The 21,274-nt window shown below is 50.1% G+C and overlaps 2 long non-coding RNA genes across 3 annotated transcripts; one reads left to right on the forward strand and one right to left on the reverse strand.

Moving 5' to 3' along the window:
* Positions 1–4,222: 4,222 nt before the first annotated feature.
* On the reverse strand, positions 4,223–15,096 carry LOC111768307 (uncharacterized). Its single transcript, XR_002800532.2, has 3 exons — positions 15,037–15,096; positions 13,420–13,497; positions 4,223–8,032 (listed from the first exon to the last, which is right to left on the reverse strand). It is a non-coding gene; the product is annotated as an uncharacterized lncRNA (long non-coding RNA).
* Positions 15,097–15,373: 277 nt separating this feature from the next.
* LOC111768306 (uncharacterized) lies at positions 15,374–20,588 on the forward strand. 2 transcript variants are annotated; one of them, XR_002800531.2, is made up of 3 exons: positions 15,374–15,472; positions 19,519–19,606; positions 20,225–20,588. It is a non-coding gene; the product is annotated as an uncharacterized lncRNA (long non-coding RNA). The 2 variants fall into 2 exon arrangements; XR_011427240.1 differs by having other exon boundaries at positions 15,393–15,468.
* The last annotated feature ends 686 nt before the right edge of the window (positions 20,589–21,274 follow it).

The following is a 21,274-nucleotide window of genomic DNA, read 5'->3' on the forward strand; positions in this document are numbered from 1 at the left end:
CTCTGTGGTCTGGTGGGAGGACAAGGCCCACAGATCTTCATCACACTTCAAGGCCTGGCACACTGGTGGCCATGGGTCAAGAGCATGGCCTCTGAGTTCGAATCCTGGCTTCACCACTTACCTGTGCTGTGTATCTGTAGACAGATCACTTAACATCTCTGAGACTCAGTTTCCTCATCTATAAAATGCAATCTAATAGCATGTACCACCTAGCATTGCTCTTGTGGCAACTGAATGCAACCACGCCTTTGATCACAGAACCTGAGAAAGAGCGAGGGCTTCACAAATGCTATCTTCCATTATTACGAATGGCAAAGGCCAGTCTGGAAGCTCCACGTGAAACGTCTGCTCCAGTTTCTGCCGGGTTTCTCTGGCAAGCCCATAACTCTGGGTCTTGCTGAAGTGCTTGCAGTCAATGCTTACAAATTTGATATACGTGTGGCATGTCACAACCCAAGACAGATGGAGGGAGAGCAGAAGACGAATGACTCTTCATCAAATCCTGGCCTGCATTACTGCTCTTAACTCGGCTCAGCTCCCCTCCTTTCACTTATCCTATCCTACCCTCTCCACAACGCCAGTCCGCAGAGGAAAGCACCAAATACTGTGTCTGGCACGCAGTAGGTGTCAAATAATTGGCATCTATTTGTCTTTGGTTAGATTCTCCCAGAGGCAGAGGCTGAGACAAACTGTGAGTGCCCTACTTGATACTTAGGTGGTGGACTCAGAAGCAGAGAAGAGAAGGGAAGGGACGGTCCCTTAACGAGCAGGTCACTGCTGTGGGCAACTGGCCCAATCCCACGGTAACCTTTGTGGGGCGCTGTGGAACATGCCTCAGAGTTGTCTCACCCGAGAGGTGAGGAAGCTGGGGATGTAGCCACCAACTCCCGTCAATCATTGGCTCAGGGCTGCTCCCAGGGGCATGCATGCAGGCCCAGGCGGCTTCTGCGGCCTGAGTCACTGTGGCTGTGGTAGGAAGCCAGCAGGTGTGGGAAAGCTGGGCCCAAGGAGACGTGGGCAGGGCACTGGCAGCCTCAGCTACACCGTCCTAGGACCCCTGAACTTTAGATAGCCCTTTGCATGGACTCAGGGTGTGTATTGCATGTTTGACAATTGCCCAGTTTGATGGGCTGATTTGGTGTCACTGTCATGCCCTGGTTGCGTGTGCCTTGGTCTGGGGGCATGTGATTTCTGCTACCTGGCACAGCTACCTAATAAAAATCGGCCTTGAATGGACTGTCTTTTCTTAAAGGGAGCTACAGAGGCCCTCTTTGAGAGATCCACAGAACAAGGCAACATTGGTGCCTGGGCTTTCTACGTGAGAAGCACCGAGCGGAGACCAGCAGTTAATCTTAAGAGTTCGCCAAGAACCACAGCTTTTGGTCAAAGTGACCTGATGGGGCTGGGCTGACAACCCGAGAGTAAAGGAGTGAGGCCAAGTCAGCTGACATGGCGATGCCGTGACGGTGGTCTCCAAGCTCACGTTCCAGGCCCGTCCGGGTTTCCTGGGTTTTCTAACTTAACAATAGCTCTCCTTGGTTGAGCTGCTTTCCATGCCGGGCCCTGAGTTAAGCACTTCTCAGATTTATGATGTCAGATGGTGGCATCGCTGCTTTCCGGATGAAGAAATTCAGGCACAGAGAAAGAAGTAACTTGCCCAAGGTCATAGAATAAATAAGTGACAATACAGTTGAACCCAGGCCTCTCTAACTTCAGGACCCATCGTTTTAACCGCTGTACTATATTTTATTTGTTGTACAGGCTCTTTCTTTTTAACCCTGACGTGTTATTCCCAGGAGTGTGGTGGCAAACTGGCTCGGGGGACTGGGGGAGGGGAGGATGGAAGTGGAGACTGGCCCTGATTTGTAGCACCTGCCAATTTCTGGGGTGTAAATACTCCCACCATGGTCAATTTCAAGCTACCAAGGGTTTAACAACCAGTTTATGGAATTCCTGAATAGTTAACAAGTGGATCTCACAAGCCAGTTGGAACCAACTCCGGCACCCCACTGTTGATACCACACTCCCAGAGGTCTTCATTATCAAGATTTCCAGAGAATATTGTTGGAATAGCTCCTTGCCTAACCATTCCACTCCTTAAAACTTGCTCCGGAGCTCTGGGATTATAAATGAGATGCTGCATTCATTCATTCGTTCAAAAAATATGAAGTGTCGAAGGGGCACGAGGGGTCTATTGAGGCACAGTCTCGGTCTATCTGAGGTCTAGTTTCCCAGAAGCAGACCTGGAGCAAGGATTGGACGACTTATTAGGAAGTGTCACTGAAAACTAATAGGGTGGCGGGGAAGTGAGATGGGCAGGGGAGCGGAGCAGCCAGGGTATGGTGTCAAGCCAAGCCCTCTGGAGCGTGCCTTTGACCCAGTCCTGTTGGGGGGCTCTGGAAAGAGAGCGGGGGACACTCAGAGGGTCTTGGTGAAGCGAGACAGGGCTGGAGTATTTAAACTTGCTACCCTCACCCGTCAGTCATTGGTTAAGGGCTGTCCTGAGAACCACATATGTTTTCAGGCACTTCCAGCTCTCCGCTGGCACAGGTGAAGCTGGCTCCAGCAGCCCCGACAGAGAGGTGCAGGTGCAGCCTGCTGGGGTCAGAGGATGCTGGGGCTGATGCGTCTGAAGCTGGAAAGGGACCTGGGGGTTTAGGTGCCGAGCTCTGAGTCTGCTTTCATCCCACCAGGGTTTCCTGAGCAGCTGTTCTGTCCCAGGCCTTGTCCTAGGGTCAGAGGACAGCGGGTGAGCACAGACAGCTGGGTCCCCGTGCCCATGGAGCACGTAGTCTAGTGGGCGAGTCTGAGCACCCCACCACAAACAGAGCATTACAAATTGGGACAAATGGCATCAGGAAAAGTACTGGGTCACAGGAGAACGTGTAAGAAGATGGACGCTGGATTGGGGAGGGGGTGGATGGGGAGGGCACCCCTCACAGTCTGACAGGGAAACCCCTGGCTTTCACCGAGGGTCTTGAGATAGCATGCAGGCCAACAGCTCGTCCTCCTTTGTCTTTGAGTTTGTTCAGGTAATAGAAGGCCTGGGCCAAAACACAACAGGTACCCAAACCACAGGTTACACATCGTGATTAACGGCTCAAAGTACGTAAATCATCTACACTAAATTATGTTGTAATTATTCCCAACCCAAGCCCTCTAGTTACTCTCGTCATTTATAACTGCTCATTGTGCATGTATTCACAGAGATCTGGGACTTCCATACCTTTGACCGCTGTGAGGCCTACAGGCTCTAGAGTCAGAGTGTCTGGGTTCAAAACCGGCTGGATCACCTAAATAGCTGTGCATCCTTGGGCAAGTAGCTTAACCTCTCTGTGTTTCAGTGTTTTCATGTGTAGAGTAGGGGAAATAGTACCTACCTCACATGGGTTCTTTTGCGAAGAGTAAAAGCAAACAAGTTCATGTGTGCAAAGTGCTTAGCACAATCTCTGGGTACATCTATGCACTTCACAAAAGGCAGCTATTATTTACATTAGTGGATGTTATATTTAACATGAAAGGATGTCCTTGATACTTGTCGACGAAAATAATCCATAACCAATCTATAAATGAAAATTTGGGTGAGTTTATTCTGAGCTGAAATCTGAGGACCATAGCCCGGGGCCTTTCTTCCCGAAGGAAGAAAGGGCACCAAAGAAATGAGGTGTACAGAGTGGTTATATACCCGCAAAGAGGGTGCTTTACATATGATTGAAATGTCCCTCCCACAATAGTCACAAGATTGCCCTGTAGGCACAGCGCTTGATGGACACAGCAGGTAGTGGGTCTGCCATCTTGGTGGGCGTAGCAGGAGGCAAGTCTATTGTCTCGAGCTGGGCGGTCACAGGTGAGTGCAGCAATCAGTTTCTAGCCTAAGGAAAGATGCTTAATCCTTAAGAAGACGCCAAAGTTGGGAGGGGGAGGGAGGTTGCACCTTTATCTCAAGGGCCTTTGCTCTTGCCATAGGGAATCTCTAAAGCAGATATACAATGCATGCTCAACGGCCTCGGTCAGGCCCTTTTGGAAAGACAAGGTCAGGCCGAATTAGGTTTATACCACATGGCTTCCTCATATTCTCCAATATATCCTATTGCTTGCCAGTTTTATTTGTCATACTGAAGTGAAAAAGTGGGTTTATGCATAAAATAGTTTGAATAAATGTTCTCAAACTTTGATCTCAGAGCTCTTTATACCCTTAAAACTACAGGACTCCAAAGACATTTTTTTTAATGTGAGTTTAAAATATTTATTAGTTCATTCAAATAATAATAAACCTAGTATATGTTAACACACTGTCTGAGTCAGTTTGGGCAGCTATAATGAAGTATCACAGACTAAGTGGCTTATAAATGGCAGAAATTTATTTGTCACGGTTCTGGAGTCTGCAAGTCTGAGATCATGGTGCCTGCGTGGTTGGATTCTGATGAGGCCGGCTTCTAGGTTGCAGACTGCAGCCTTCTCATTGTATCCTCACATGCTAGAAAGAGGGCTAGCGAGAGCTCTGGGGGCCGGTTATAACGACACTAATCCCATTTGTGAGGGCTCCACCCTCAAGAGCTAATCACCTCCCAGAGGCCTCTCTCTTCATAGGATAAACAATTAGGATTTCAACATAGGAATTTTGGGAGGACACAAACATTCAGTCCATAACACATAGCTATCATATTTTTATGAAAACTAACTATATTTCTAAGGCAAAAAATAGATATATTGTTTTATACTTTTGCAAATCTTTTCAATGCCTGTCTTAATCGAAAATAGCTAGATTCTCTTATCTGTTCTGCATTACACCTATTGGGATGTGTTGTTTGGGTTGAAGTATTTGAAGAAGATAGAAGATACTGCGTGCCTCCAGCCAGCTCTCCAGGCCATCTGAGATGGTGGTTGGAATGGGGGCGCCCTCCTCTAAGGGGAGGATATAAGCCCTGGTTGTACCATATAGGCAGCACACCAGAGCCATAACCTGGGGCGTACAGAGCCATCAGACCCTCCTTTCCCATCCTGTCTCCTCCAGGAGAAGAGGAAGAACCACATTTCAGTGACAGTGTTCTGCTCTGGTTTGGCCTCAACTATCTGTCAGGTCTCCCCGCCCCCACCCTACCCCACTAGCTGCTGCTGTTAGTTGGAAACCAGGGGCCGGAAGCAGAGCATGGGCTGAGGAAATAATTCTGGAGGACTCAGCCGACAGCTGTTGGAGCCCATTCCAGGCTAGCACGCAGGAGCCCTTTTGTACTTTGTCTGCATCTCCACCTGTTCTCTGAGACTTGTAGACACTTAAGCATTGAGCAACAGACCCATTTAAGTGCCTCAAAGTGTGTGGAGTTGTGGGGGCAAAGTCTGTGAAGGGACTATGTGGTGGCTTCATTGGGTGGGCCTCCCTCAGGCTTGGCACAGGCCTTTGAGCTCCACCATTCCTTGCAGAGGTGAGGAGATGTGTCCTCAACCCAAGGGACCCCCAGGACAATCTGAGAGACGGCAGGTCTTCCTTCTACCTGATCACTTCCTCTACCATGAATGTTGCTTGCTTTCTGATTCCCCTGTCAGTCATTTCTTCCCTCCTCCCAGCCTACTTCCTCTTCTGAGAGAGCTTGTTCCCAGAGCCCCTACTGAGGGGTCCATGGTCCTTGACTCCTGCCCCCCATCTATAGCTTATTGACCTCCTGACCCAAGCAGGGCCAATCGGAGTTCCCTCCTGGTTACCTGGTGTTAGAGCTTGGACTTGAATCAAGCAGCTACATGGACTAAACTTTCAAGGAGCGTGGACTTGAGGTGGGATCGCCCATGTTGGAGCAGCCACGGCTGTGGTCTGAATGTTTGTTTCCCCCCAGATTCATGTGCTGAAACCCAACCCCTGAGGTGATGGTATCAGGAGAAGGTGGGGTCTCTGGGAAGTGATTAGGTTGCGAGGTGGAGCCCTCCTGAGTGGGATTAGTGCTTTTATAAGGGAGGCCCCAGAGAGATGCTTGCTGTTTCTGCCATGTGGGGATGCAGCGAGAAGCTGGCATCCTGCTACCCGGAAGAGAGTCTTTATCAGAACTCACCTTGCTGGCACCCTGACCTTGGACTTCCAGCCTCCAGAACTGTGAGCAATATACTTGTGTTGTTGAGAAGCTCCCCAGTCTGCAGTACTTTGTTAGAGCAGCCCGAGTGGACTAGGCCAGCCATCCTGGGCAGCCATTTGGGGGCCCCATGTTCTGATATAGAGAGAGCTGGAGAGCTTGTCTGCAGCAAACCGCAGGAGAATGCAGCAGAGAAAGAGAAAAGCCTTCCCCTAGGACCCAAAGACAAAGAGGATAAAGAGTGAGTCTGATTCCTGCCAGCTTTCCAATTCCCGGGACCAAGGTCTTGTGAAGAATTTCTAGTTTTAAGTGAGAGGGGACCTGAACAAGTTCTTGCCCTCGAGGCCCACCAGATACCCTCACTCCTCGCAGTGGCTTTCCCTTTATTTACGTTAGCTCCAGTGCGTTTGTTTTTGCCAAGCAAACGATCCCTGATGAAGGCAGTTCTGGCAGAGGAACGGCCTGGCCTGACGCTCTCCTGAGTTATCAAACACCAGCTGGGCCCAGATCTGTGCGAGCACTAGGATTCATGGGGGGGGGGGGGGGGGGGGGAGCGCTAAGAGAAGCACAGCCCGGAAGGGGAGTGAGCAGGGCGCATCTGAGAAGTGGGTTGTTGGTATTGCGCACCGGCCAGAACCCGAAGCGTGAAGCAGACATTTCCTGGGTCAAGGTCAGAACGCTGGGATTTAAGTTGAGGTTCTGCCAGGCACTAACCGGCTGGCTCTAGACACCTTTCTTAGACTCTAGAGACCTCCAGCTTGTAAACTGTGACATAAGGATGGCAACTCTCTGAGGAGCCTTGACTAAGAAGTTTCGCGGTGCATAGGAAGTGCCCAGGACCCGTCAGCTGTGACTTGTTACTGTGCTCAGGGAGGGGACTGCAGAGCCCAAGTGTTAGCAGGGCCATCCCACCGAAATCTTGATAGACCCAGCAAAGGAGTTTGGGTTTTATCTGGAAAAACTAGGGGAAACATGGAGAATTTGAAGCAAGTAAATGCTCTGATCAGATTAACGAAAGGATTTCAACTGGGGCGGCTCAGTACCCTTCCCCACCCCCAACCCAGGAGACACTGGGCAATGTCTGAAGACACTGTTGCTTGTTAGAACTGGGGTGGGGGTGCTACTGGCATCCAGTGGGTAGAGGCCAGGGATGCTGCTGAATACCCTACAGTGCACAGGACAGCCCTACAACAAAGAGTTATCTGCCTAAAATGACAATAGCATCAAGGGTCAGAAAGCCTAGATTAACGTACGTATTGTAAAGAAGAGAAATTAGTCACTTCCGCCTCCAGGTCTTGGTTCCCATCCATCACAAGATGGACTTGAAGGACTTGGGAGGGCTGAGTGATTTGTTCCCTCCACACCTGCCCTTCTAGGACTCTGCATATTCTCCCACTGCTGTTGACCTGCGGCCTGGACCCTTCTGACACGAGCTGTGTGGCCCTGAGCCTGGGCCCTCTGAGCCTCTCATTACAGATAATCCTGATGGAGCCACAGAGTTTATGAAGAATGGACAGCTCGGGATCCAGGCAGCCCATGGGATCAAATCCTGACGCCACCCCTTGCCAGCTATGAGACCCAGAGCAATTCTCTTTGCCTCTCTGAACCTCAGTTTCTCCATCCGTAGAATGGGACTGATAATAATGCCTCCCTCACCGCACAGGTGTGAGGGTTTGAAAAGCCTTTGGCCCAGCACCTGGCCCATCACAGGTGCTCCATCAACACCAGCCATGGGAGGCACTGACTGCCCCCCCAAGGTGTGAGATTAATAAACACAAGGGGAATTTGTGAGAAATGCCTCCAGAAACATTCAGACAGACTCTCTCCGGAGGCCGGTGACAACGCCCATCAGTCAGAGCGGACTCAGGGAGCACACGCTCCTTGGGAGACTCGCTGGTGATCCGGAAAGGAGGGCAGGAAAGGACGAGGCCGTCCTCACCGTAGCGCAGCTCACAGACTCGGCTCCGCAGGGGCTGTGGAGACAATGGCCGACTGCGAGGTTCATTGTGGGTTAATTAATGACCCAACCGAATGGTACCAGAGACGTGAGAACAAGAACTGCTTTCCTCCGAGAGGCAGGACTGCAGACCCGGGAGCCCGAGTGCCGGGTTCAAATTCCGGTTTGGCAACGAACTAGCTGTGGGAACTTAGGCAAGTTACTTTAACCTCTCTGTGCCTCAGTTTCCCCATCTCTACATATAGAGATAATAGTAATACCTACCTTAAAGGGAAGCCTGAAAATTCAATATGTAAATAATATATATAAGCACAAACATCAGTGCCTGGCACAGAACAGATGCTAGTGACATCCTAGCTTCTAGCTTCTGTTACCATTTTTACAATAAAAGCAAGCAATCTCAATCAGCCTTGGCATCAAGCTGTGTGGTCTGCAGACCAGCAGCATCAGCATCATCCAGAAGCTTGTTAGAAACGCAAATGCTCAGGCTTCACCCCAGACCCACCAAATCGGAAACTCTGCATCTACTGGCGGTGTGACCTCAGTTGGGAAAATTAAGCTGTCTAAGCTGGGGATTCCTTGCCTGCAAAGTGAGGATAATAATATCACCTACCCCTCCTCTGCTCTCAGCTCTCTAGGGGGAAATTGGCCTTCTGTCAGTTTCTAGACTGTGCCAAGCTCTTTTCTACCCCAGGGCCTTTGCACTAATTTTTCCTTCTTGGAATGCCTGTTCCTTGGCTCTCCCTATGACTTACTTGGCTATCTTTTAGGCTTCAGTTTAAACGTCACCTCCTCAGAGAGGCCTTCCCTCCCCACCTCCATCCCATCGTCCATTACTCCACATCTCTACACATTACATATTTCTTTCTTCATGCTAATCACATTCTACAATTATCTTATTTCTGAGTCTGCTTATTTGCTTCTTGTCTGATTTCCCTGTCAGTACATAAGTCCCAGAGGGCAGAGATTGAGGCTGTCTCTGGGAAAAATGCCTGGCATAGGGTGGGTACTCCATAAACAGGTGCAGAAGGAATGAATATGTCATATGATGAATATGGAGTGCGTCAGAGGGCTGGGTACATGTTGAAGGCCCCACAATCAAAATAGTATTATAATATTATGATAATAGGATAGGCTACTCTGCAGCCCTGGCCTTCGTGTGCCATGGACCTGGCCTTCCCAAATGGCGCCTCGAGCCATGCAGAGGCTGACGGAGGTCTTTCCACCCACAGCTCCAGCCTCAGCCAGCTCCTCTTTGTCCCTCCTGCCCAATCCCATAAGAGGGCCGCCTTGGAGATACTGCCTCATTAAAATACGGAGGTAGCTGTCATGTTGCTCCCACGCAGCCCAAGCCAGCAAGCATTCCAAGTTGGGTTTTGCCATTTTATACAGCACAATGTACATTTGTTACTTTCCAAACAGTAAACACCACCTGTAAAGTGCCTTTAATATTTAATGTAACTATAAATTGTTTTGAAAATAAATCCAGCCATGTGGAAAAGCAGCAGAAGGGACAGGAAGCAAATGCAGGAGCCAGCTCCACGTGGGGCCGGGGCAGAGACTCCGGGGGCAATTCCATGACCCATGGGGTGGGGGGGTGCCCTGATGGGCCTGCCATGTGGACCGATGGGGGATGCCTCCTCCCCTCCGTGCTGGACCGATTCGAAACTCATGACACACTTGGTTTCACAGAAGAGGTGAGGGTGAGTCTGTGGAGATCACCTTGGCCAGAAACATCCTGGGGATGCGCTGGCCAGCGGACATTAACCATGGCCCTTGGGGGTGAATGGGTGCTGGGCCGTGAGCTTTTTTGACCAAACCAGCTTTTAAGCCACACTCCAGGATCACAGGGGGTTGTGATCATGGCTGGTGCCCAGTCACTTTAATTTGCTCACCACGTCCTGTGTTTTCTCCTTCATGTCTCTCTCTATCCCCTCTCACACACTGGTATAGGGCCTCAGAAAAGCGACTAACCGTTTTTTGGTCTTACTGCCCACATATGTAAAATTAGGTTGCTAACACCATTGACCTCATTGCATTCCTGCAGATTTGCATAGGTGAGGGTGTGAAGTGGTTACGTACAAACGCAACATACAGAGGCTTCCTGCGAGTCGGCTGCTGCTGACGACAGGCACCAGGCATCATAGGCACCGTCCGCTGGCTCCACAGTGCCCTCTCACTGCCGTGCCAGCTGCCCTGGCCTCCCCGTGCCTGGCATGGTCCCTGCTCCCTCCCACCACCAGGCCATGGCACGTGGCACCAGCTGGGGCCTCTGCCCGTAGCACATGTCCTTACCCTATTTGCCTGGTTCACTCCTGCTTCTCTCTCAGCTACCAGCTCAATCGACTGAAATGTTGAACTTTTGGGGAAGCGCATCTTGCTTCTCTTGGTGTCACAGATGCTAACTAAATCTCTGGGGCCAGAGGGTGAGAATTCTCAGATAGTCCGCATCAGGTCATCTCCCCGCATGTGACAGGGCCAGAGGACCAGGATCAACAGCCCCATCAAAAGCCCTATGCTGGGTGCAGAGGGGCTGAGCTGTGCCCCAGGAGAAGGGAGCCGCTGTTTCTGGCAGACAAAACTGTCATTGTCCATTACAATGAGATGTGTGTCTTAGGACAGTCACCCCAGAAGCCACGTGACAACCAACTGCGGTGGGTGACCAGTCAGGCAGCTATTGCTTTGGTGGAGGCTTGGATGAGGGCTGATGATGTGGGTAACTGAGAGAGAGAGACAGAGAAGAGAACTCTGAGGTTCTAACGTGGATAAGAGAGTGTGTGGTGGTATCTGGAAGGGTGAACGTGACCTCATATGATGTAACCCAAAGATGTAGGGATCTGAGACAATGGTACCCAGCTCAGACAGGAGGGAGACTGCTCTGGGGGTAAAAAGGAAGCCCAAAATTTCTCAGTTTGCACCATTTAAGTAGATATATAAATACAATGCTGGTACTAACTCTAATTAGTAAAGAGCCATTAACGCCACCCTATTCATTGCTTGACCCTTCCAGCCAAATTCAAAGTGAACGTTCATTATGTCTTCCTGCTTTCTTGATCTTCCTGAGCACAGCGAGGGCTCCTGTGTCAGTGCCTCTGAATATCTGTCCCCTTGGTTCCCGACTCTCCCGATGACCATGCACCTCTGTATGAGAAGGCTCGGTCCCTCACCGAGCGATTTCATAATAGCCACGGAGTTATGTGAGTGGCCTGGGAATCCAAATGGACTCGTGAGCGGGAAGACGCTCTCTGCTCTGCTTGTCGTTGTGCCCCTAGGCATCTCAAAATAGCATGCTCACAACAGACTTCTAGGTTTTCCTTCCCAAACATAATCTTCTCGTCTCAGTGAGTGGCGCCACCATCCGCCAAGATCCTCAAGCCCAAAGCCTAGAACTCGAATTCTGTCTTTCCCTTTCTCCTGTGTCCAATCTACCAATAAATCTTGTTGGCAACACCTAAAATATGTCCCTGTCATCTCCCCCTCTAGTCCAGGGGTTGGTAAACTTTTCCTGTAAAGGACCAGAGATTAAATATTTTCAGCCTTGCAGGCCATGACGATCTCCGTTACCGTCACTCAACTTGCCTTCAGTGCCAAAGCAGCCACGGACGATGTGTAAACATGGATGTGTCTATGTTCCAATAAAACTTTATTTACAAAATCAGGAGGCCACAGACCATAGTTTGCTGACCACTATTCAAACCTAGTCTGCCACTATGTCTGGACCAATGCGAAGCCTTTAGACTGGTCTGCCTGCTTCCCTCTTGCCACCTCTGCCATGGACGATCCCAAGTGATCTGTGAGAAAGTAGTCAGACGGCATCTCTCGGTGACTTATAGTGGGCTCCCTGTTGCCCTTAAATGAAAACCCAAAATCTTTCCCTCTGATCTCTTTGCCCTCCATGTAGGCTCCTGCCTCCTCTCTGACCTCACCTCCTACCCCGGCTCTTTGTCCACCGTGCTCCACATTCACTGGTTTCCTGTCTGCTCTGCTCCCTTCACTCTTCTGCTGGAACATTCTTCCCCTCCGTCTCCCCACGTCTGCATCCTTTGCACCATTCAACTTCTACTCAAATACCACTTCCCCAAGGAGAATCCTCTGCCGGCTAACCATGCTGCCCACCCCATCTTCATTACCCCTTTGAAACGGTCTTATTTGCTGATTGGCTCATGGTTTGTCTTCCCGATCTGACACGTAAGCTCCACGAGAGCAGCGACCTCCTCTGTCTGCTCAGCACTAATGTCAGCGCACGGCACATCGTAAGTCCGCAAATATTTGCCCACTGAACGAAGAGAGGCTACTGATTTGTATTTCCAGGCAACACCTGTTCCAATGTCTGCTCACCTCAGATTTCCTCAGCGTTTACCAAGCCCTTCTGACACTGGCTCAGGAAGGCTCACCCAATAGCTCATTCGGTGCAGGGGATAAAGCCAGAAAAAAATGCTGCTCATCTGAATCACTGTGCTTGTCCAGGGACCCCGTGCGAACTTCTTTGTCATCCCAAGGCCAAGCTGGGAGAAAGGCTGCTCTCCTGACAGCTGGAGCCCACCCGGGGGCCTCTTCACCAGCAGCTGTGATGTTGTGGAAGGGGACGGGGGATGTGTTGTCCCACGGAAGCTCTGGGTCAGGAATCCTGCCTTCTGTTCCTGGTGCTCCCTGATGTGTGATGACGTGAGTTTACTCAAGCTGAATTTCCTCGGTTCGGAAGAGTTCGCTCTCAGGCCCTCTCATTTCTCTCTTTCTCCCACCACCTCCCACCGACTCCTTTTTTCATCAGAATGCTGGTTGCCACCAAATATCCTTTCTTCCTTGGTCGTAAAACTCCGATTTTATTTGAGGTGGCAAAGAAACCAGGAAAAAGATGACATTCGCCAGCCTCTGTTGCAGTTGGGGTGGCCACATGACTATGTGCTGGCTGATGAGATATAAACTGAAGCGTTGATGGAACTTCTGGGAAGGACCATGAAACGGTGCTGACTCAGCTCGTGTCTTAGCTCGGGCTGCCACAACCAGATAATGTAGCCTGGGTGGCTTAAACAACAGACATTTATTTTCTTATAGTTCGGAGGCTGGAAGTCCAAGATCAAGGTGCCAGCCAGTTCAGTTCCCTGCTGATGACTCTCCACCTGGCTTGCAGCCGCTGCCTTCTCACTGTGTCTACACATGGTGGAGAGAGAGAAAGAGATCTCTTCCTCTCTTCCTTTTCTGATAAGGCCACCAATCCTATCAGATTAGGACCCCACTCTTACGACCTCATTTAACCTTAATTACCTCCTAAAAGCCCTATATCCAAATACAGCCACACTGGGGATTGAGGCTTCACCATGAGTTTAGGGGGGACACAATTCAATCCATAGCAGCTAGGCATTACCTTATTTGGTTCTTCCCTTCCTTCCTCCTTCCTCTTACCTGGAATGCAGATAGGATGGCTGGAGCTTCAGCAGCTATGTTGGGCCTTGTGGTGACCTTGAGAATACATGCCGGGTGCTGAGGATGGAAGTGCAAAAAGATGGAAAGAACCTAGGTTGAGCTGTGGAGCTACCATATCATCACTGGAATGATGTTAGGGTTTGCTTTATGTTAGAGCACTGGTTCTCAACTGCAGCTACACATCGGAATAACCTGGGGGGCTTTGAAAAATACTGGTGCTTGGGTGTCACCTCCCAGAGATGCTGACATAGTTGGTCTTTTAGGGTGAAGCCTAGGCATCATGATTTTTTTAACATTCATCCAGTGATTCTGACGTGTTAAGGTTGAGAACACTGTGTTAAAGAATAAACTCTTGCGTAAGAGAATAAACTATATTTTAAACGATGGTATTTTAATTTTGTTATATCACATTAACACAATTCCTAACAATCAGAAATCTAAATCTGGGAGATGAGTCACTTCCATCTTCTAAGATTTTCAGAGCAAGAACCACCCAACTCTGGCGGGAGCCCTGGTCACCTCCTCCCACGTTCAAGAGGGTGTACGGTAAATCTCAGTGCAAGCTGAGTGACAGAGCTGTGAAATATTAACCACAATTTTCTGTCCCTTTACCCACATGAATAAAACAGCGTGTGTCACTAAAAATAAACTTCAGGGTTGAAATAAGCATTCAAATTAAAAATAGATGCAGCACTTTCGTCAATATGTGTTTCTGAAAGTGGAATCCATGGGTAAGGATCATTGGAGGCCAGTGAACTCTCCCTTCCTGTGGCCCAAATGCCTCTCCCTGTCCCCATCCCAAGTGAGAAGAGATGAAGGGGAGGAGCTCTGCCAGCAGAGGAGAGTTGGTTTCAAATAAGCAGGTGCCTGGGTTCAAATCCCAGGTGTACTACTCTGAAGCTGCACACTCTTGGGCAGGTCATTTAACCTCTCTGTGCTTCAGATGCCCTTTGTGCAAAATGGGGTCCATGGTTCCACTCAGGACCCAGGATTGGGGTGAGGATTAAACAACAGGATAGGAAAAAGCACTTTGCATTCTGCCCGACGGGTAGTAACTGTTGGGTAACAGTCAGCTGTCACTCGCAGGCGTGGCCAGGTGTTCTTCTTGGACTGTGTGTCCTTCCTGTGAACAGGGACGCTCTTCCCCTCCGTTTCTGGAAAACAGCACCAAAAAGAGGGCTGCTTTTATGAATAGGGTGCTAAATGAGCAAACACATGTCTGGAAATAAGGTAATTCATCCCTAGGGAGATACCGTCTCCCAGGTTCAGGGGTTAATGGGCTCAGAGGATTCCTAACACACCAGTGCCCGAGACAAATTGGCTGAGCAGCTATTGCTGCTCAGACGGCTCTTCCGCTGTGTCCCATTTATTAGCACGGTTGCCCAAGAAACAAAAGGCGAGCCTCCCCCTCAAAGATAACGGAAATCAAGCGCAAGGGGCACAACAGCCTGAAAGTTTGAGCTGGTGACAGGGAGGCTGCCAATCTCCAAAAGCTGAACTCGGAGGAGGCTGGCCCCCAGCCAGCGGCTGCCGGTGTGCGCGCTCTTTGGTGGATCTGGGAGCTGCCAAGAGCGGGGCCCCCGGAAAAGCACTTACAGATGAGAGGGAAACACATGGTGAGCCTGACCCTCTGCAGTCGTAAAGTGCATGGTGGAGGGAGACGAGAGGAAACAAACGATTCTCTTTGGGACCGTCCATCTGGAAGTGTGTGGCCAGGAGCGTTAGTACAAATAAATGCGTCCAGCTCAGCAACGTCTGGGAGTCATTGGATGTTTTCATCCTCCTGGAACCTGCAGGAGAGCTCCTTACACAAACACGGGTCCCCAAAGCGGCAACAGACCCCCCGGGGCAGGCAGGCCGGCTCTGCTCTTCCCCGCCTGTGGATTGGTTCAGCCCATTTTCTAGGGAATGCCAGGGCGTGGTGAGGGCTTAAGATTCTAGAAGCTTTTGAGGGGGGTGCGAGCCCGGGAGAGGACAAGAGTCCTTGCAGATCCATGGGAAATGTGACCAGATGGAAAGCAGGCCTCTGTGGGTAATTAGCTTCTCCAGGGTTTCTCAAAGTTGAGTCCTGGAAAGATTTTTTTATCCTGGGGTGCTGGCCAAGCATATGGATTCCTGGGTCCTACTCTAGACCTCCAGGATTCGATTCTTCAGGACTCAGTGCAGAAATCTTGCATTTTAATACAGCTTCTTGAGAGATTCCCGTGCACCCTAGAGCAGCGCTTCCCAAGCTTGAGCATGGTCAGAATCACCCAGAGAGCTTGCCAGATGCAGACCGCAGGGCCCCACGTCGGCAACCTCCCCTGATTCCCTAAGTCTGGGGTGGCCCCTGCGGACTTGCGTTTCTGACGGTTTCCTTCAGAGGCTGCTGCTTATGGTCCAGGGCCCCCACTTTGAGGAGCCCTGCCTTCGAGTCGCAAACCACTGAACTACAGGGTCGGCACTCAGGCAAGCAAAGTCCCGTTTGTCCACAAACACATCTGGAGCCCCAGCTGGGGGCTGCACCTCCCGATCTTCAGGCATCACAGAGTCTGGGGGCCAAAACTTCACTCCCAGGCCCCCCAAGGAGCCTGAAGATGTCACTCGAGCTCATAGTGCCTGCAGGAGGCGTTTGTGGGGGGACTTGCCTCAGAGAAAGGAAGGGCCTAGACAGTGGTTCTCAGCTGCGTGAGATTTTAAAAACACTCCTGTGCCTGGTGAGGAGAGTAAACCAGTTAGTCTAGACTCTCTGGGGGTGGGACTCAGGCACATCAGGCTTTGTAAAGTTCCCCCGGGGAGTCCGAAGTGCAACCGGGGCAGAAAACCGCATACAAATGTTATCGACCCTGATTACCGTCAGACCCACCCAGGGAGGGGTGACAAGACACCACCGCCGGGCCGCACCCCTCCCTCCAGATTCCCACTTCCTGATTTGGGGCACAGCCCGGGCATTGGCTGTAAAACAAAAGCCTGCAGGTGATTCCCAGAGCGAGGGGACGTGGGGGCAGACCTGCTGGCCTGAGGCCTAGTGGAAAGGGACTCTCCGAAGGAGATTTTAGGAAGGGTTAAGGGGGCAGATGAGCCAGAGGTTGGGCCAGATTCATTTGGGTCACCATCATCAATGACAGTGGTGAAGCAAGCCACCACAACGTAATGCAGCTCTATGAAGTGTGATCAAAACAAATTTCTTGCCCTTCCCCCAGAGACAGCTGCAAACTGACTGTCTTCCTCGCTGGCCTGGGCAGGCATTTGCTCAGGGTGGGGGATAGAAATGCTCTGCAGACTTCAGACCTGCCTCCCCTGGGAGATGCAGAGAGGAGTGCCCCTGCCAGATGTCAAGCCCCGTGCAACTGGCCTTCTACAGGGGCCAAGGAGGAAGCTCTGCTAGAAATACTGCCTCGCCTGGGTTATTTTTCTTTATTAAAATGCAGATTCCTGGGTGCTAGTTCAGCCTTTTAACCTTGGAGGTAGGACCCTGGAATTTTCATTTTATTCTATTTATTTATTTATTTATTTTTAGAGCTGCTTCTTTTTTCTTTTTCTTTTTGAGGAAGATTGGCCCTGAGCTAACATGTGTCGCCAGTCTTCCTCTTTTTTTTCCTTTTTCCTCCCCAAAGTCCCAGTACATAGTTGTATATCCTAGTTGCAGGTCCTTCTAGTTCTTCTGTGTGGGATGCCACCACAGCATGGCTTGATGAGTGGTATGTAGGTCTGTGCCCAGGATCCGAACAGACGAACCCCAGGCTGTCAAAGCAGAATGCACGAACTTAACAGCCACGGGGCTGGCCCCTGGAACTTGCATTTTAAACAGACATTCTGGGTGATTCTAATGGGCATTGAAATCACAGAACCACTTGCATGAAGGCTCTAGCTACTGAGGAAAGGGGAAGTTTAGAGAGGTGGGGCAGAGAACCAAAGGGACAGTTCCTTACCAGTTTTGGCTTACTCGAGGTCTCTGCTGGGCACGGGATTGCTCAGAAAACTTCTTCCCAAAGATAAGAGCCTGACCTCTTAACAAAATTGACATCTGGGTCCAATAGATAGAGCCGACTTCGTCCACGTGAGCCTGGGTATCATATTCAGCTGTCTCTGTTTTGATGTGGTTTTAAGGCCTTTCTAATAGGATGAGCTAGATTGCTGGAAAAGAGATGGATTTCTCTTTTCTGTGGAGAATTCTAAATCTCCTCACTGGAGATTTAGGCTGCCCATCCCAACAATGACAAATGTTGAATGGCCCAGCTTTGGCCAATGGTCCTGGCCTGCCATGTCTGCCCATGACAAATGTTCCCTTTAATCTGCTCATTCTGGGGTCACCAAGTATTTCAAATTGGGGGCGTGGGGTGGAGAGGGAAGGAGAGAGAGAGAGGGAACTATTTTAAATCCACTATGACCTTGGCATTGACAAATTAACTCTGAAGGATTTAAAGGTCTGTGACCTGCAGCCACTTGCCATTTTGATGAGGCACAACTTTTGACAGTGTCTGTCTCAGGGCTGTTGAGGATGAGCGGTCCTCGTAGCTGGGGCAGGCGCAGAGATGACCACCAGCATCCCAGCTTTGTGCAACTCATGACATGGTGGGAGTTTTGTTTCCTGGTGAAAATGGCCACGTGGCTGGAGAGAGAATTTCAGAGAATATAGAAATAACATTAACCGGGGACTCGGGACAAGCCAGGAATCTGTGTCATCATTTCCGTGCACAGAATCTAGGATTCCTGGAGGTCTCAGAATCAGGCCTCCTAAGGCTCCTTGGTCCATCGCATGTTAGGTCACGGTGAGACGGGGTCGGTAAGCCGAGGAGTCGAAAGAAAGATTTCTTAGACTCTTAAGATCTGGCAGTAGTGCTCTTTTATTTAGAGAGTGGAATAGCACGGGGACAGGACCCATGGGCAGTCAGAGTTGCTGCTGCTGCTGCTTCTGCTGCCCCCGCTGGCATGGGGACAGGACCCATGGGCAGGCAGAGCTGGTGTGTGGGGACAGGACCCACTGGCAGTCAGAGCTGCTGCTGCCCCGAGTTGAGGGTTAGGGCTAAATTTAAGGCATAGGTATGTGAGTTATCTCTTTACAAGACAAAGAATATGTAAAAAAGTTAAAATGGTATCAGTGCAGGTGGGGTCTGGTCGTTGGGTGATCCCATGACTTTTAGACAAGAATCAAATCGGATTAAGTAAAGGTCAGAAGCCACCACCCTAAATCAGTTACATGAGATTGCCAGACAGCAACCAACTTAAGTTCTTGCCTTCCACATTAAGAGCTTCTAGAGATAAGACCATTCCCCCTTCTTCCTGGCACAGAGAGGGAGGCATCTTCACAGATAGAGGTTTCCCTTAGAAATGTAAATGTTTCCCAACAAAGGGGCAAACAAATTCCACTCCTTGGAGCCTGAATCTCATCTGTAGTTTTAAAACTAACCAGCCTAAAAATCCTCATCATAAGCCATTTTAAAATTAAGCAGCCTAAAAATCCTCATCAACGGGAGAGGGAAGAGTAACAACATCTCAGGTCTGAGCGCTTATGATGTTTGAGGCAAAGCGCTGAGAGCTTAGCACACCCCATCCATGGAAGGCCCCCAGCAACCCGAGAGCACAAGAGCTGCACGCTTTTGTGGTCACCGTTTTCCAGATGAAGCACAGAGAGGTTATCCAGTTTCAAAAGGCCCCACGGCTGCACAGTGACAGAGCTGGGATTTGCATTGACAGACTCTCTCCTTGACCAAACTCCCGGGGCCTCTCCAGCCCAGTCTTAACAAAGATCTGCTGAGTCTGTGTAGAGAGAAGCCCCCATCCTTGATGTCTGCTCGCCCTTCATATCTGATCAAGTTCCGCTTTTGATGTTTAAGTCCCTGACCCGCCTGTAGCAAGAACCCTCCCTCCTCTCTTAGTCATGTTCCCCCCCCCCACCCCTCTCTCTGCTCACTGGCTGTAAGCCCCCACTTGTCCTTGATGTTTTCCACATTGAGCCCAATCTCCCTCCCCTCTTGCAATAGTCTTGAATAAATTCTCCTTACCACTTTAACAAGTGTCAGAATAATTTTTCCTTTAACAGAATTCAGGCAGTTGGACTCTCATAGCTGCATTCTTAATCTTTACACCGTCCCACAGGCCAGCGCTGTCCAAAAGAACTATAATGCGAGCCACACGTATCATTTAAAATTTTCTGGAGCCACATTAAAAGAAGAAAATGAAACAGGTAAAATTAATTTAAAAAAAGTTTACTGAATATATCTGAAATATCATTTCAATATGTAGTTGGTACTAAACAATCATTAACGAGATATTTTAATATCTCATTTTCTTTTCCCTACTAAGTCTTTGACACCCAGGGTATATTTTGCCCTTGGAGCACATCTCCACTGGATGAACACATTCAGGTGCTCATTCTCCACAGGTGGCGAGTGGCTACAGTATCGGGCAGCCCAGGGCTCGACCATCCCCTGGCAGGATGCTTGAGTTGCACGATTTATTTGTGGGAGTGCTTGGGGCAGAGGGGAGGCGAGGAGGGGAATAGAGACAGAGAACCTGGCGGAGCAGAGGCACTGCTGGCCTCTCTGTGGGCAGAATCCAAGGGACTGTGTGAGGGATCCACTGACCACAGGGGTTTGGACCTACAGCTGGAGAGTGTGCTGGGATGGAGGTAAAAAGGGACCTGGATTAGGAAGTGCGAACAGTGAGGTGGGAGCGAGCTGGAGGAACTGTCTGGGACAGAGAAGGCCTATGTGGTTGGGAAGGGCGGGCCGGTGAGGAATGAGGCAGTATCTCTTCAGGTGTGATGCGCACTGACACCACCTGCGATCCTGTTCAAACGCAGATCTGGACTTGGTTGGTCTGGGATGAAGCCTGAGATTCTGCGTTTTCAAAGAACATCGGGTATGATGATGCTGCTGCTGCGTGGACCACACTTTGAGTAGCAAGGACGTGAACACACTAATTCATGCCTCGAATGGTTGGCAAGCAACATGGAAGGGGATAAAGATGGAATTTCCCTAAGCCATGGAGAGCTTTTGGCTTGAGTTCTTTCTAAGCTGTGGCAATAATTGTAGCTCATTTCTATTGTGCACCTACTCTGTGCCAGAGACTGTGTTCTGAGCTTTATACTAAGGGTCTGCAAACTGTGGCTGCCCTCCAGATATGGCCACTTCCCGTTTTGGTAAATAAAGTATTATTGGAATCCAGCCACACCCATTTGTTTACACATTGTCACAGCCGCCTTCACGGTGCAACGGTAGAGTTGAATAGTTGCAACAGAGACCATATGGTGTGCAAAGCCTAAAATATTTACCATCTGGCCCTCTGCAGAAACATTTTGCCAACCCCTTGCACATCATCTCATTTAATTCTCATCGCATTATCCAGGGGGCTAAGTCCTGTTACTGTCCCCTTTTACAAATGAACCAACAGAGGCTTAGAATCTTCGAGGCACTTGCCCAAGGTGCAGTCAAAGGGACAGAGCTGGTCCTCATGCCCAGGCTGACTTAGACCAGAGAGGCCAACACCCAGGCTCTCTCCGCTATGCTAGTCTCCTGGAAATAGGAGCGGCTTCTAGAAAGTGAGAACATCAATGTGTGAGCAGAAGTCAGAGTGAGATCAGGTCGTTGTTCTGCGGAAAGGTAGCAATACACGGATTCCTTGAACACCCACTGTGTGCCAGCATGGGTGTCGTAGCTCTTGGTCCCTCCCCCACCCCTGCCCACCTCTGGTTTGCCCTGCAGCCCGGACCCTCCTCCCTCAAACTCCAGTGTCTCCCTGCAGGAGGCCTTTCTCCCTGCTGTGGAATGGTAGTTGTTAGCTAAATACCCCGGCTTCCCCATCCCTCGGGTGGGACAGTTCAGAGGCATGGTCTACACGCTTCTCCAAGGTG

Source organism: Equus caballus, chromosome 16, assembly GCF_041296265.1.
Source record: "Equus caballus isolate H_3958 breed thoroughbred chromosome 16, TB-T2T, whole genome shotgun sequence".
Lineage (NCBI taxonomy): Eukaryota > Metazoa > Chordata > Mammalia > Perissodactyla > Equidae > Equus > Equus caballus.